Source organism: Anas acuta, chromosome 11 (genome assembly GCF_963932015.1).
Source record: "Anas acuta chromosome 11, bAnaAcu1.1, whole genome shotgun sequence".
NCBI classification, from domain to species: domain Eukaryota; kingdom Metazoa; phylum Chordata; class Aves; order Anseriformes; family Anatidae; genus Anas; species Anas acuta.
The window spans coordinates 20063281-20079133 of record NC_088989.1 but is presented as its reverse complement, the minus strand read 5'-3'; the positions used below and the strand labels follow the sequence as shown (position 1 = coordinate 20079133).

The following is a 15853-nucleotide window of genomic DNA, read 5'->3' as shown; positions in this document are numbered from 1 at the left end:
AAGAATAAAACACATCTGAGCTACTCCCATCTGAATTCCCCTGGGCCAACTGAGCTTCCTTGGTAGCCGACAGCGCAGCCTTTTAATCTGGTTTCCTGAGGAAGTGAGGTTTGTGCAGCCGTGCCGTCAGTCCCTCACCGCTCTCAGACTGCAAGCTCATCTCAAACCAGGTTGATGTAGGAGTGAAGTGTTCCAGAATACATTTTTTTTTTCTTCCCTTTCAGCCTTTCATAAATCTGCTAGCCAAGCAGCCAGCTCCCTCAGGAGGAGGAGAAAGGCGGGCGATGCCATTGGGTTGGCAGCAGCCAGCTGGGCAGCGGGTGCACGAGCAGCTCCAGCCTGGCCCCATCCTGTGGTGGCCCCTGCTTGCCGGTGGCAGGAGAGGGGCACAGTGGAAACCTGGCTTCAGCATTACAGGATGAAGGCAGAAGCGTGCCAGCCCAGGCCATGTGAGCCGCCTGGCTTGCTGTGTCACCAAGTTGTTCTGCAAGGCATCGGCCCACGAGTCGCTCCGGTGCTTTGTGGGCTTCTGTCTCACTGGGCATTGAAGCCTTTTTAGCTCTTCCCTGTCATTTCTTGTAACAGTTGTTACTTTATGATGTTTCGCTGTGTTTTTGTTGGCAGACTTAGTTCTGCTCTTCCTCAGGTTTGCTCAGAGATTGGGACTGAGCTGTGAGTAAAACTTTGCTGTTAGCAGTTACAGAGACAGCGGCAGGGCAGCGGTGGGAGCACAGCAGAGCTCAGAGCAGCTCTGTGCCGTCTGGGCACCATGTAATCAGCAACCATTCCTATGGTGATGTCACAGAATAAGTATGACTTGCATTTTATTTGTATTAGGTGTTTTGATTTGTGGCATAGTACAGAAATGCTAAAATCATATTTGGCTGGGGAGGAACATACGTACAAGTACAGGGATTAGGCGGCTTGCTTGGCCTTTCCTCTGGGCTTTCCCCATTCCTGGTCCAGCAGTCTGTTTTTCAGGAATGGTGTGTGTATAAATACAAGGTTACTTCATCTTCCTGCTGTGAAATCCTTTCACACTGAAATGTGAAAGCTTCACATTTTAATACTTCATTTTTTCCTTGAAGAAACGATGGTTTTGTACACGCTGCATAGCTGTAGTTTGTTGTCACCTCAACCTACGGCAGAGGTCGGTGCAGTGAGGGCGGTTGGAAGGGGACCAGGTTAGGGTATTTCTCCCAGCACCTCTCCTGTGGCCCCACAGGGGTGGGAGGCACCAGCCCCAGGGGCACTGAGCCCGCTATGGCATCGCCTTTTCCTCCACATAGGACCGAGGGGAGGAGGAGTGAGCTCCAGAGGGAAGGCAGCTGCTGCTGGGCTGGCTGGAGCAGCTGTGGGAGCAGCCCCAGCCTGGGTTTTCCTTACAGAAAGCCTCTGCAGCCAGACTGGGCTTTCCATCCTCGTGCCCAGCTGGCTCCTCGTTTTTCTCACGGTGTCTTCACCTCAGCGCGACTCTACAGCTGGCCTCTGTTCCCTTGTCTCCTTGCTTAACTTCCCCCTCGTTAAATTAGCCTCCTGGAAATGATAAGTAAACACATCCTGGCATGTTGAGTGGTTCCCATAGCTGCTGCTGTTACTGTGCCTGCAATCCCACACGGTCAGGGCTAGCACAGGGTTCGTGGGGGCCTCGGCAGAGGCTGGGGCGAGGGAAGGGCTGGTGGGGGGCTGAGGTGGGGCTCTCGAGGCAGTAACTAGTATTAATGGACCTGCAGCAATTCCTGTGTGTTCAGAGAGTGCCTGGGAACTCCTTAGCATGCGAGGTTTGAGGACGTTACTTTAGCAGTGCTGAATGGGGAGCTGATGGCTGTGGAAGTTGTTGGCTGGTTGTAGATGTGGGCAGCCCCGGGCATCGCACTGCTGTCGCTGTGCATGGCTGTGCTGCGGGTGGCTGGCAGGTCTTTGTCTTTTTGCCTTCTGGACCTTTCCTGACCTCGTCCTCACGATAACAACAGTGTTACCAGTTGTGTGTAGTGCAGGTGATATGTACGTGGGCCCTTGCAAGTTCTGTGTAGTGAAGATGGGCCCAACTTTGGCCCTGTATACACGCCAGTATAATCAACCCAAAATGCTGTCTCTGACTTCTTTTTAGGACATTAAACAATGCCATAAAACCGTATTAATTGAATTATATTAGCCATCCTTGCTGGGATTTTAGTGCCAGGCTTCAGCCTGCTGCGGCCTGTTGGGGCCGCCCGTGGGTGGGCGCTCTCACAAGACCCCCGGGGCCAAGCAGGGCAGTCGGGGGCTCGCTGGAGGAGCAGCCGGGGTTGTGGTGTGCTTCAGCACTGCCCCTGCCTGCTCTGCATTGACTTGGGGCTACTTCTGGGTTCTGCAAACGTCATCGGGGTGGTGTGCTTCAAAATATTCCTGGTGTCAGCAACACAACCGCTACCCCACGTTTTAACAATAAGCTGATGCTCCTTATCAAGTCGTCCTGAAATTAGTCAGCCTTGCTACAGTCTGCTCTGCAACAGGTTCGTCCTTGTCAATGAAATTTTGATTGCAATTGAACATTAATTGCCATCAGTGCAAATGCCAGTATGTAAACAAAGTTCTTTCCCAATTCTTCAGCTCCTCTTTGGAGGGCTCGGACACAGTACATGCTTCATCCACCATGCCCCACTGCCTCTCCCAAGCTTTGTGTTTTTTTAATGAGTCTCACGTTAGTTTGTATGAAATTTTGTAACGCTGAAAGTAAGCACGGCTATGGTTATCGTGGCAGTAGTAAAATTTCCTCCTCCTGTTGCAGAGCACCCGCTCAGCCTTGCTTTAGCTCGCGTTTAGCAGCAGCGTTTGTCAGCAGAGAAGCCCCCTCCCCTTCCCACATTTATTTCCATGGTAACCCGTGGAAGGCATTCTGCAGCCTCAAAACTACTTTTGCTCTTTCATCATGCAAGCTGGCATTGTCAAGGGCTGAGTGTATTCCTACAGCTCTGAATGAATATAAAAAAAAAAAAAAAAAAAGGCTGAATTTGGATGGGCAGTTGTTATTTGGGAGGCCCTACGGCAGGAAAGAACAGGCAACCTTCAAGTGACCTAGTGTCTGTACGTGGCTTAGTAAGGAAAAACAGTCTTGCTTCATTAATTGATTAACTTGGAGGGTGGTGGTTATCAGAATTATCATTCTGTGAAGTGAATGTGGCAATTTCCTGAAACAGCTTCAAGGTAGGGGGGAAAACGGGCAGATGGCTGGCCAGGCTTTGCTGGTGAGCTGCTGGTAAGCTTGCATGCTGTGATCTGTTGCAAACTGTGCTTTCTCGTGGGTTCTTTAATGTCTTTTCAGGTACCGTTTAGAAAATGGTGTCTTTACAAATGCCTGCTCTTTGACTGTATAATGCATTTGCCTTTTATTGGTGTAGAAGTGGGCATATTTAGCGGCATTTAGCAATGCGTGGTCGGTGTGAGCAATGTAGAAGCTGGTAGTAAAGCGTTTGCTGTGTTCCCTGCTGTAATGAGCTGGATTGATTTTATGATCTCTTTGCGTGCTTCCTAAAATCCGTATTTATGCAGCATTTGCGTGGGGATGTTGAGAGGATTTGATTATATTTGAGCAGGCTAAGGCTATTTGATTGCTGTGTGTGATAAGAGTGGCATGTGGAACTGGTAGTACTTTGTAAAAGAAAACCAATTGCTTGCAAACAGTCTCTGCAAATCGAGAAGAAAGAAATGATGTTGTAAGTAATGATTTTTTAAATACTCTGAAAGCAGAAACTTGTCTGATGTAAGCATTGCCAGAAACATTTCAAACATATCCTGATCTTGTTTGATGAAATCAATTTGGCAGATTATTATTCTTAATTTTCTGCTTATATCTGTTTTCATGTTATCTGAGTGCATGAATCATAACGCAGTAATAGTGTTTATTAAAATATTTGAGGGATACTGTCTGATCAAAGAATTGTGTTGTCATTTCATTGGCTTTTGGCAAGCTGGCAGGATTTTTGTTTTTCCCTGCATTATTTGGTTGGGGAAGGGTAAAAATGTAGCTTTCTTCTAAATATGTCTGAAGTACATAATGGCTGTGAAGTCACCATGACAACATGGGGACCAGGATCAGATTCTCCCTCCACCCCTTCTCCATTTGGTTGCTTTCTAAGTATTAATGCATTTCCTGAGATCTTTGAGGGAACAGGATCTCACAGCTCCTGCAGGTTCAGTACTTTTGGTGTTATCCAGCTTTTAGGGTATACTATGTTTGTAGGGCTTTCTGGTTAAGTGCTATCCAATAGCTGTAATTCGCTGTGCAGCTAAGGTGGGAGCTAAAAAAGGACAGGAGCACCTGCAGCAGGAGCTAGGTATCTGCATCTCCCGTGGTGCCAGTGTTGCAGCCCTGAGAACAGACTGATGGTCCTGGGGCTCCCTGTGTTGTAGCAGCATCACCACGTGCCCGGGGACTTCTGAAAGCTGTGTGTGCGCATATGTGTAAGGGCATCTCCGTTCAGACAAGGATGGAGTCTGACTTGAGCTACGGGATGGGAAGAAAAAGCCAGGTCATACTGAAGAGATGAACGGCTCTTTCACCCTTTGCTGAGGGTGCTGAATGCACCTCCCAGATGAGAGGAGCTTTTTGCGAGACATGGTGCGGGCTGTTCTTCCCACTTGCTGGGACTTACTAAAGATATTTTCTCCAAGGTAAAGTGAAATCTGCGTGCAGTTCCTCTCTCTGTCCTCACCTTGTGCAAGGGCTGGACTGTACAGGAGGCTTCAAGCTCTTCTGAAGTGCCGGCACCCTGCAGAAAGGAATGAAAGACCAGCTTAGAGGGTGCACAGGAAAGGCAGCGACTGTGGCATAGGGGTTCAGAGGCTCTTTTGGGAGTGGTGGTGGGAGAGCCTCTGGATTGCTGTCTCCAGTCCCACAGTCCCCCATTGGCATGTGCATGGACCGAGACAGCTGCGTACGCTGTAGTTAGTGTTTGGGGTGACCCAGCTCCCATACCTCGGGGACCAGACACCTTATCAGGAGGTCTTTCCCTAGTGGTGCCATCTGCCTCCTCTCAGCAAGGTTTGTAGGATGGAAGTGGTGGTGTTTGCTTCATATTTGTAACAGAAACCTGTGTAATTTGTAGGGAGTTTGGTGAAATAACACGTAGTAGTAGATGTTCTGTGGAGATGATGAAGGTGATGTTTCCTTGTCAGCAGAGAAGGGTAATTAAACACTTTTAAGATACCTTCATATTTCTTGAGGGAAAAAAATAAAACACGCTGTAATTTAAAAATCATTGTAATGGTCTCTTGTGCCTTATCATATGTAAATCTCAAGAAGCATACTGCCTTTGACATCTTCCTCGAACATATGGGTTTAGTTGCTCTTGTGGCAGAGTTGTGAGTGTGTTTCAGTATTACATCAACGAAAAGCAAATGCAACATGACAGAGACTTTTGTCCTTGTCATATTACTGTACCTTCCTGACACGAGAAAATGAAGTTCTGCAGGTTTTCCCCTCCACTCCCATCAATCTGAAGTTTTATTTGCTGCCAGGTGAATGATATAATGGCTTATTATTATTATTATTTGAAAGAGTGTTGAGTCCTGTCTAACGCTGGGGCTGAAGTTTCAAGTAAAGTTTAACAGGAATTATCTGGAGCTGGGGAGGGAGAATGGTGCCCTTTGAAGAGCCGCATGTCTACGTGATGCTGCCTATTTCCCCTTCTTGTTCATATTACCTGATGGTATCACTTTGCATATAGCAACCGTGCAGCAAATCCAGTCCTTTGGAAATTCATCTTGAGTATCTGAGAAAAGATTTCATTTGAGCCAGAGGCTCAAAACAATGAGATAAATCAGTGAGGAGAACAAGTAAGAGCAAGAGTCTCATGGAGTTGGGTTATACAGACTTTTGTGGTTACATAACTTGCTTTCAAGAGCCTTAAAGTTAGGAAACATACCGTAAGTGCTAGAGGCAAAAACTTGAAAGTCATGAATTCGGGAATAGCATTAAAAAAAAAAAAAAAGACCAGAAACATCTAACAGATCTCAGCTGCTCCCATCACTCCCTTTGCATCTTCTCTGCTTTGTGTACCTAGAAATACTGGAGTTAAACCCGGCAATTGTGTCAATTGAATTATTTTCTGAGTGAACCAGGAGGATCATTGTCTGGGTTTTAGGAGTAAGTTACTCTCTTGTATGCCCAGGGTTTGAGCCAAGCGTGGTTCTGTAAGGAAATCCAAACCAAAAGAAATCCCTGTGGATATCTGAAGGTCCAGTGGGGTAGGGCAGATTGACAGCCTATGTGTCATTGCAGCATTCCTGGTATTTCAGGCTCCTGGAGATTGAAATGATGCTTTTTACTCCATGTCAAGTTTCCAGTATTGTTTTAAGAGCCCACTAACACTCACCTCAAACCAACGTATTTGTATGATTGTTTTCTATTATTTTTGCCCATTTTAAGTGGAGTAGGCAAAGGCTTGCTTTTGGGCTTCTCAGGTACAGAATAGGTTCATGTGTTTTTTGGTATCTTTCTAGGAACAACCTATGTTTGCCCTGTGTGCTAGCTTGCAATGTAATCCTTCTCCTTGGTCTTTCCCTAACACGTGGGCAGTGCTGGTGCATGGACTGCCACAAAGAAACTTGTCCAACGTCCAAAAATTCTTTCCAAGTTATAGGATGTATCTCACACCCTACACCGAAATCAGCAAACCCAACATAGTGGGTGAATTCATTGTTAAAAGTCAATCCTGTTTTTACAGAACTATTAATCTTTTGTTTAAAAAAAAAAAAAAAAAAGTTTCTACATCTGTATGTTCCAATGGGAAACCCAGATGGAGCATCTTCACTTAAACATGGAATTGGTTTGTTTTATTCCTACTAAAAATACAGATGTGGCATTAAAACAAATAAAAGCTGCCCACAAAGTGATAAGTTTGGAATAAATGGTCCACTGAAGGAACTGTATGTCTCAACCTCTTTGGTTTAGCAACATCTAGTCGGTTTTAACATGGGTTAAATTCTACAAACAAATGGCCAAAATGCCATGGTCTGAAAAGGCAGAAAGATGAAACCGGTTATTTTGTTTGTAGATGTAACTTAAAAAGCAAATACAAGGAACAAAACTAATTTTAAAATGTTTTTCAATACTTCTGGTTCTCACTGAAAGTATTTCATTGAACAACAAGTAAAAAATTCTCAATATTTTTCCATGCCATTAGACAACAGTGATTGACATGCAGGGTTTCTGCATGCTGGCCGGTGGTGGTGCTGCGAGCTGGGGCACTGCCCGAGCAGCCGCACTGTGCTGTGGCGAGGTAGGAAAAGGCTCAGGGCCCAGTTCCACTTGAGCTGAATTAATCCGCAGCTGGGTCATTTTATTGACCTGAAATAACTTTATACCTGAGAATAATGCAGTGCTTGTGGTGGAGCGGGCAGGACAGGAGAACTCCTCGTTTTGGCAGGACAGCGAGATGAGGTTATGTGTAGTAGAAAATTGCATCTTTAGAGCCACTGTCAGCATCTTGCACCTGTGTTAAATTCTGCCCTCTAGCACGGGACTTTCTATTTCTTTCTGCTGCTGCATGTTGGGTGTTGTTTGTGAAAATGTACGTTTTTGGAAATGTCATGAGAAGCAGGGCGAACGGCAATTGCCACTAACATGGAAAGAGATGCAAGACACAGAAGACTTAAGGGAGTTCACAGCCTGATCCCGCAAGGTGTTGTTTCCCTAAAAAAAGGAGTAACACAGTGGTCTTCTGGTTATTTTAAGCAGTCTGGATTGAGAGATGCCGAGCAGGAGGTTCAGTTCTTGGTAGGATTGGGCCCTTAAAGAGTTAAACGCACAGAAGTACTAATCAGTGAATATTTAGGTCATGGAGGACTGCGACTAGAGAAAGACTGAACATTTCTGACAGCTGGTGGGTTTTAGTTGGGTAAGAGAGTACTGGAGAGTATTTTCTGCCTGGTGTTAACACTGCAGCTTGAGTTTCTAACTATGCTTGCTGCTGCGTTTGCGTTAGCTGTGCTTTGCAGCAGGTGAGGTGTGGAAGGGCTCCGAGTGGACTTCCAGGAATCAGTATTTGTGTCTTTCGTCACAGCCTGCAGCCCTCCTTGGAGCTGGGTTCCTAAGAATAGCGGAAGTTTTGAAGATTAAGTATGAGTATTTTGTTGTCTTTTTGCGGCAATGCTTGCAAAAGTGCACAGCTTACTTTCTGTGGGGCTCTGGCCCCTAAACCATTTCTCAACCATATTTGTAGTCACCGCTTTGAAAACTGCGGGTGGGATGTTAGCATGGCCCATGCTGTAATTGTCACCCTGTGAGCAGTCCCAGGGATGGCTCTGTGTCTCGCCATTTCCGCGCTCAGCCTTGAAAGCTTTCACTTGGACCCAGGGCGAGGTCTGCAGGACTCAGGTGCGGCCTGCCGCGTCTGCCCTCTGCCCTGGCAGATCCACCACAGAAGCTCAGGGTGACTGCGGCTGTGTTAACAGTTCTCAGGGAAGACTTCCACCTGAGCATGGATGTGCAGGACGGCTGTAAAACCACGGAGCAGGACGCAGAGGTCTCAGTAGCAAGGTGAGAGAGGGGCTGGGCCGCGTTGGTGTGCCATGGCAGGAGAGGCGCGAGGCCGCAGGGCACCGCCTGGATGGGCACCGCTCTCCTTTAAGCTGCTTGGCCGCTGAGCCAGCCTGAGGGAGGCAGGGTTTGGTGCTCAGGGACATCTCCGTGGGTGATGCTTAGCGGCAGGGCGGTGTTATTAGGGCTGCCTTTATGGTTGGTGTCTCTACACACTTGGGAAAAGCAGGGCACAAATGGGGAAGGGACACAAACACTTCCCCCTCCAGCAGTGCCACCACAAGTGCCCATGTTTCTGGGAGGGTGAGATTCGTTTTGGAAGCAGCTTTATTTCATGCCTTTGGTTATTCTGCTAGGATTTTGTAGATTGTCATTTGGTGAAAGTAATCCTCAGTAATTAATTCTTTTCTCATCACTGGACTTCATGTTTCTAATTAGTTTCTTCTCTGCTTCAGGAGATGATTATCTATATTTGGAATGTGTATTTTTTTTTCACTTTGTTTAAAATTGCTCAAACTATGCTATTATCACCAGTGTTCATGGGAAATTAAAAACAGCGTATAGGTGTAAGCCCTGAGTGGTCCCCAAGTCCCTCTGCACTCATGCTTAGCAAGGTAACTTTAAAATGTCAAGAGAAGACAGGCAGATATTCCCATTAATGTGGGAATGTTTTCTCCCAGTTTCTCATATAACCAGGAAAGTGGAGTTATATGTGTTTTTTAACTTTAAAGTAAAAATTAATGCCAGGTACATTACTGTATAAACTGTAACTTTCCCGTCTTCCTGCTTTTACAATAATCTCATTGGCAATCATTTCCAGAATGGATAGATCAAGGCAGGGGCATCACTGGTTAGATTAAATGCTGTCACCTTTGCAACTGAGAAAGACAAAACGTTCACAAAATTCAAGTGTAGCCGTATCTAGAGTATTCTTGAAATAAAGAATTTTAAGAGCATATCTATAACCTTGATTTGAAAGATTGCTCTTTTATGGGAGAATAAGTAATTTCTGCCCCGTGCATTTTCTGAGCAGCAGTCTCTTGTACCTGTTCTTAGCAGAGTTTTCTGATGGAAATGTTTCATTACCTTTCTTTTGTTATTGTTTTTAAAATGTAGAAATGCAGTCTGGCAGTCTGGAGTCCTGAAGTAGTCAGCTGACAGTGAGATTACCTAACCAATACTTCCTAAGGTATTCTTGCACTCGTGTGTGTATTGTGTACCCGAAGCCCAGCAGCTGGGATGAATGTGCATTTTTATGTTTGAGGTAGGGTGAGGGAAGAGTAAGAGAATATTTCAAAGTAGGGTAAATCCTCATCCTTTATCCCTCTACAGTTAGGAATGAACTAAAGAGTTCTCTCAAATAGTATGGGAATGTGTTTATTAAATTAATGTGAAATGGGCTTATCTCTAAGCCACTTATTTAGATCTAGAGGGACATGCAAGTCTCAGACTGTGTGTGTCTGCTGACAGTTTGAACCATGCCCAGAGAGAAGGGGTGAAGTCTGTGGTGTCAGAAGGCAATGTCATACACTGTGTGGTTTGGGTAAAAATGCGGTCAGGTGGGGAGAAAGATGTCTATTGACTTTAAAGGAAAAAAAAAGTCAGAGGAAAAGCATTAAAAAAAAAAAAATGAAGCTCTGTGTGTTGGGAGCTTTTTGCAGATGATTTTTTCTGCTGAAAACAGTGGTGGCTGGCATTTTTTTACCTGTTGGCTGAGTTGTCAAATGGAATAAATAGAGGGAAATTGTATAATGTGCTTTTATCATTGACCTTAATTTCATTCACTGCAACTTTTTTTTTTTTTCTACATCCTGTTGTCTCCATGGTATGGTTCATGGTGAAAACCTACATTTAAAGCAGGTAATGTTTTCATCCTTGTGTAATTTGTGCAGTGTTTATGCATCATTCCATGGACACAGAAGATTATTTTCTTGGAAAGGTGTTTGTGCATTGTGCTCTGGGTGTGATTGGCTAGAGATTAACTTTCCAGTCCATGCTTGCTGGACTCTTATCAGTTAAACCAGTTAAACTCTGGACTTGCTCACCATTTGGGAGTACTTAAAGGGAATGGCAGGAATGCACGCTGTGGTTGGGATGATGTTCGGGATCTGAAAGGTAAGTGTGGTCTTTGGCTGTGTGTCAGGGCGCAGGGTGCTCAGCGGGCAATAGCTACTATTGCAGCCAGAAGTTATTACAGGGCAGCTGTCTGCAAATTGCAGAATGTTAGCCCCAAATGAGTTCCACCCTGCCAGATCTGCGGAGCTTCTGGGCCAAATTTTGACTAGGGAAGTCATCATGGAGGAAAAGTTCAGATGCATCTTTTGCAGAGTTGAATTAAACATAACTTTGCCACAGGTTTAGTTGTAATAATAGTAAAAATTAGATTGAATGAATGAATGGGCTAACAATAGCAACCTAAGGGTAGCAGATTTCATGTTTTCATTGATCCCTGGACAATTGAGCTTCGTTCATATTGAGTTTTCTACCTCACTACTTACTGTTCCTCAACACAGTGATGCACAATGTAGGCAATTGGGTTTTGCAAGTCAGTATTTGTTTCTTGCAATGATAAAATATTGCTTTCTTGTTTATCCTCCTCTGATCATTCCACTATGAATACTTTCTTTGGTGGTATAGATTACATTGCTTTCAAGCTTGGTAATTGCATCATCTTCAATGTGCAGTAAAATTTAAGCCATTGTCCATCCAGTGAGGACTGTCTGCTGATGAATAGCTGCATTCTCTGGTACTCAAACTCGCTCCAATTCATCTGTGAAGAATTGGATTTGGGATGTTAATTATCCAGACAAATCAGCAATTGGTTTAAAGCATTGTTAAGGACAAAGCAAAGAATAAATAGCTTCTGCAAAATATGGCATTGTGAAATGGCACTGATGCTAGCTGCTGTGATTTGTCCGTGTGGCTCTGAAAGCCTTGTGCAGAAACATAAGCTTAGCTTTTTGAGATAATTATCAATAGTGAATACTAACCTATTTCTATCTCTGTGTTAAAAGACAAAAGAAAAAATCATTATGTGCTCTGTAAAAATAAACAAACAAAGGCAAGCTAATTCAAACTTTGGCAGTCCTTTTCCAAAGTTTCATAGATTTCCAGGTTTGTGGTTTTATGCTATACAATAAATGTTTGCAAGGTGGGGATCCAGTCCTGAGAGCTGTGTTGAAGTGAACTGCATGTTGGAAGAAGTTTGGGAGTCAGACCGAGGGGAATGAGGATGTGTGCATATATGTATGGATGTATGTACATTTAAGCTACAGTAATGACAGGAGTGATCCAGCTCACAAATTTATTCTGCTGTAGAAAGCTTGTGAGAAAGGAGGTGAATGCCCATATAAAATAGATTTGTGACGTTATGAATGGTATGTTACGCTCATGTGTAAATAATGAACTCATTCTTGTTTGAGGCATATTTCCTAACATAAGAATAACCTTGAAAGTTTGTTCATCTAAGAAATTGATGCAAATGGTTATGTGATATACGCAAGGTCTTTTGGTTGTGGATGAGTGCTGTTTATAAGAGAGTTTTACTTCTGCTTAGTGAGACTTGCCTCCGCTCAGTTCATAGAAGAAACGTTTAATCTTTATTAGAAAACAGAACATTTCAGAAATCTCTAGGAATGAATTTTCTTTCCAATTTTAACCTCGGAGTCAAGTGAGAAAATAGATTAATGCTGCCTCTGTATGTTACCACCTCTCTGTGTAGTTTCACAGTGGTTAACGGGTGAGCTGCTAGCCTGCCCCAATTTTGAGATAAAACGTGTCAGTTTGAGGTTGCCTGTTCTCTGTGATCACCCAGGCAGCGATGGCAAGCTTTCCGAGGAGGCAGTAATATGTTAAGCTGCAGTGACGAGGGCACCCATACTCTGAGTGAATTTTCGAATGAATCCAAGTTTTGCTGGTGCTCTGTCCTGCTTGGAGTCAGCATCCGAGGGGGGAGGAAGCTGGTTGTTTTTCTTGGTGGCAAATCTTTGCCTGTGTTTCTTCCTGTCACTTGCTGACTTCTGGAGCTCTTATTGGTAATACCCATCGTATGATGCAAATTTAGATAGGATATGGGTTTGGACCTAACGAAAATGGAATGGAAAAAAAAAACATGTACTGCTCAGTAGGTGGTACCACATTGGGGTGACTGCCTGCATCTCTGTAAAATGGTGTGAAGTGCAAATTGAAGTACTCAATTTTTACAGCCATCTTGCAAAGGAAAATAAAGGTCATCAGTTAAGATTAGATAGGTTCTTACCTACTTTGCCATTCTGCTAGTCACAGGCTGACCTTTCTTCACAGTCCTCTGAGTCTGATATCCTGTTAAAGCTTGTAGCCATTACTGCTTAACACTGGGACTGAGTGTTTCCAAAGCATTGTCTGCTTATTCTAGAGCTCCCAACCCTGTGGTCTCCTTCCTCCCTCAAAAAAGGGGAGAAAAATTAGTCACAGTGGGGACAGAAATGGAGCTTCAGTCCAAGCTAGAATAAATTTCTCGACCCCTTTGCTCCACATTCTCCCTGTTGTCACTGCTGACTGCTGATCACAGGGAGGACTGCGGGGTCAAGTCCTTGTGCGTGGATCCATTTCTCACTTCCCAGCACAGCACAAGCTCTTTAAGTATTGCACAATGAGTCAGCCAAGGTAGGAACAAGTGTCCTCACCATGCCTCTGCGCTTACTACTGCAAATGTGCCACGGGGTTGGGTTGCAATGTGTGTGCAGTGTGTTGGGGCATGCTGAAAAAGGCTTATGACAGTCCTTCTTGTATGGCTTTTCCCTGTCCTAGTAGGTTTTCATTCCCAAGGGCAGGGCTTCTAGCCTTTTATCCATCTGTGAAATGTCCTGGAACGCCTGTGGTGTGGTGTAACTGATAATGGTGATGGTCTCGCGAGGCAGGATGCCTCCCTGGGGAGAGCAGAGCTCCTGCCCCCACTGTTCCCTGTCCTTGAAGGCCAGATGGTGGGGACTTAATCGACTCCTTTGCATCCTCTTTGAACACCAAAGCTACTTGACTTGGCAGCCTTGTTACTTCATATGCAGATGTTTATGAGTCCTGCAATTGGCCTTTCAGGTGATTTTTTTTAAATGTTTAAAAATTATATTTTTTTTCCAAAAGCCAAAACCCAGTAATTTTAATTCAATGTTATAATTTGTCTCCAACATATCACGGAATTAATTGCGATTTTATGCCCTTAAATATAATTCCAATTTAAGTTCTGTGTTCACAGAAGCTAACTTAGTGTTATGCCTGTAGCTTTTATATTTGTAATTCTGACATGTTATGAAATAAAAAGTATGTAATCCTTAAAGAAGGAGAAGCCCAAGCTTATAATGCACTTTAGAATATGTGATAAATGGAATTGAAAAGTTGATATTAAAAAAAAAAAAACGCAAAACAACACACCTTTATGTAGTTTTCACAGTTAGAATGAATTTCTTGTTTTAACTGTAACCTAACGAGACGATCTTGGAGGTCTTTCCAACCTTAATGATTCTGTGATTCTGGCCGCTGCAGTTCTGTCACCAAATGAAAGCACTGAACTGAAGTATCTGGGGAACCTCTGGGGCTGGGTCACTTACTTTGAGAAGTACATGTGTATACTACGCATGCTAAAATTCTGATATTATTTAGTGGTTTTAGATATTTAAAGAATTCTAAGTTTACCAAAGCATGTATTGAAATCTACTAATTACCACTTGTTAGGGTAGAGAATAACTGTTCGCTAACAGTGTGTGTGTGTCACACCTAAGTCAGTCACACTTCTCTTTTCCTTTTCCAATCCGTATCCTTGTTCCGGGAGACGGTAGATGAATTTAGTTTTTCTCTATTGTAGATCTTGTGCTCCGTGCCATTCTCTTAAGATAAGCCTGTTGTGTTTATTTTCATAATGCTTACCTTTGGTGAAGCCGTATTACTTTTCCTGTTTTATACCTGGAGGCGGAGATGCACAAGAGGGTTAACTCCAGAGAGTGAATTTGTCCTGGGATATGTGCACTGCCACGGAGAGCTCTGTCCCGAAGCTGCAGGCTGTGATGGTTGAGGCCCACATCAGGAGATGATCCCAGAAGCAGCTGTCTGGGTGAGGAGCAGTGCGGGGCTGCAGCTGGCTCAGGGCTGGCTCGTGGTGTAGGCTGATGCCGTGGGGTCAGGGTGGGCCTTCAGGCTCTGTCCTGGAAAAGAAGCAAAACTCTGGTGTTAGAGGAGAGGGGAGGAAGGAAAGCCCTTTGTGTTTGTCAGACCTGCGCTGTAGGGAAGAAGAGCCTGTAAGCTAGGAGAAAAGCAAAGTCACCGTGCTCTTTTGTGCATCGGGAGAGCCATAGGTGGCTGTTTGTGGTGAGGAGAAAGTATGGCTACAGCATTTCTGAACAGTCAGTTGGGAAATTGCCCTCAGTGACCCTTGGTAAGGAGCCTTCCGCAGATCATACTGACCTGAAGAATATGGCAGAGCCCTGGATGTCCTCTTTTTCTTTCTGAAGCACTGTGGTTTAGAGGATGGGTATAAATCTCCTCTCATCTGTGACTGGAAAATCAGAGACATTAACTGGGATTTTTTCCATTTGTCTCTAGTTTTTTCCAGTTGCTTTGTCAGTGACCATGCATCCTTCAATGAACAAAATGCAGCATAGGTGGTTCAAGCTCCTCATGATCATTAGTGCAAATGAGCTCTTAAATTAAAAACCACCTCAAACCAATTATTTTGCTTGGTGGTGATGGCTTTTCCTCTGTCCCAGCCCATAGCAGTACCTTCCCAGAGCTTTTCCATCCTGGAGCATGGCTTCAGCTGAACGAGTGTGGAACTGGTGGTTCGCCACCGTGAGGTCTGCCGTGGCTGCAGGACTGCTGGCAGCTCAGGCAAGGGAGCTCTGACAGGAGAGCCAACCATGTCCATTTAACCCGTGGGACTCTTCTTGGTGGCTGTCCCCTTCCTCCTTGGCTTTCTGCAGAGAGAACTGTCCCTGCCTAGCACAGGAGGTGGAAGGACGTCGGCAGTGCAGTGGGCGTGAGATTATGGAGGCTGGATTTGGAGACGGGAGATGAAGCCTGAGCTCTGGGCTTCTCTAGTTGGCCCCAGTTTATTTACAAGCACAGTCATGTTGCTTAAAGTGTTTTCTGAGCACTAACTTTGGTGACAAGAAACGTGTTTTTCATGTTTTTTTTCCACACAGACCTCTGGTGGCACTGGGCAGTGCTGGGTGAGCAGCCGTGCCGCAGGCCGGCCTCCTCTGCTTCTGGGGCTGGGGGAGCAGGCTGCGCTGGAGCAAACGCCAGGCCATCATCGGGCGTCATTGCAGTTCCCTGTGGGCTGTTTCCTCTTTTTTATTATTACTG

At 44.8% G+C, this 15853-nt stretch overlaps 1 protein-coding gene across 4 annotated transcripts in view; it reads left to right on the top strand.

Moving 5' to 3' along the window:
- Positions 1–15853, top strand: part of FGD3 (FYVE, RhoGEF and PH domain containing 3) — a 109964-nt gene that overhangs the window by 26769 nt on the left and 67342 nt on the right. Inside the window, exon 1 of one of the 4 annotated variants that reach the window (XM_068694658.1) lies at positions 2932–3066. The exons of the other annotated variants lie outside the window; for them this stretch is intronic. The gene's annotated coding sequence lies outside the window, so the exon portion shown is untranslated. Of the gene's footprint in view, positions 1–2931; positions 3067–15853 lie in introns of those variants that run through there. 4 annotated transcript variants of the gene reach the window in all.